At 72.5% G+C, this 1,018-nt stretch overlaps 1 pseudogene; it reads left to right on the top strand.

Moving 5' to 3' along the window:
* Positions 1-98: 98 nt before the first annotated feature.
* Positions 99-920, top strand: LOC113405445 (annotated as a pseudogene).
* The last annotated feature ends 98 nt before the right edge of the window (positions 921-1,018 follow it).

Raw genomic sequence — 1,018 nt, 5'->3', positions numbered from 1 at the left:
GGCTGCGCGCCGGGGGAGCCCGGCGAGGGGCCGGCTCGGCTCGGCTCTGCCTGGTGCTGCGCTCAGGTCCCAGCGCCTGACAGCCGGCGGGCGCCACCATGAGCGGGTCCGGCTCCGCCTCGCACTGCGAGACCCAAGAGCCGCTCTCGGCCGAGGAGAGCCCGGCCATCAGCGCCGTCATGTTCTCGGCCGGGCTGCTGGGCAACCTGTCGGCGCTGGCGCTCCTGGCCCGGCGCCGGCTGGGGCGGCGCGGCCGCCCGCTCTCCCTCTTCCACGTGCTGGTGACCGTCCTGGTGCTCACCGACCTGCTGGGCACCTGCCTGGTCAGCCCCGTGGTGCTGGCCTCCTACGGCCGCAACCGCACGCTGGTGGCGCTGGCCGAGGACCGGCGGCTCTGCCTCTACTTCGGCTTCGCCATGAGCTTCTTCGGCCTGGCCACCATGCTGGTGCTGTTCGCCATGGCGCTGGAGCGTTGCCTGGCCCTGGGCCAGCCCTACCGCTACGAGCGCTTCGTGCGCCGCCGCTCGGCGCTGCTACTGGCCCTGCTGGCCCTCTACGCCTTCGCCGCCGCCTTCTGCGCCCTGCCGCCGCTGGGCTTCGGCGCCACCGTGCAGTACTGCCCGGGCACCTGGTGCTTCATCCAGATGCGCGCCGCCCAGGGCGCCGGCGGCTGGGACGCCACCTACTCGCTGCTCTACGCCACGCTGCTGCTGCTGCTCATCCTGGCCGTGCTGCTCTGCAACCTGAGCGTCACCCGCAACCTGGTGGGCATGCACCGCCGCGGGCAGACCTCCCGCCGCCTGGCCTCGCTGGAGCAGCCCGCCGGGCGCCGCAGGCTCTCCATGTCCGAGGAGGTGGATCACCTCATCCTCCTGGCCATCATGACCATCACCTTCATCATCTGCTCCCTGCCTTTCACGGTGAGTGCAGGGGCCGGGAGCCCCTGGCTAACCCCTGCCCTGGGGGCCTCGTGCCCCTGGGGCCTTCTCCCCCGGCCCCCTTCTTAATCCCTGTCCTT

This window comes from Terrapene carolina, unplaced genomic scaffold, assembly GCF_002925995.2.
Source record: "Terrapene carolina triunguis isolate 2854851 unplaced genomic scaffold, T_m_triunguis-2.0 Scaffold37350, whole genome shotgun sequence".
Taxonomy (NCBI): Eukaryota; Metazoa; Chordata; order Testudines; family Emydidae; genus Terrapene; species Terrapene triunguis.
Note: the sequence above shows the minus strand (reverse complement) of the source record. Positions and strands in the feature narration are given on the sequence as shown.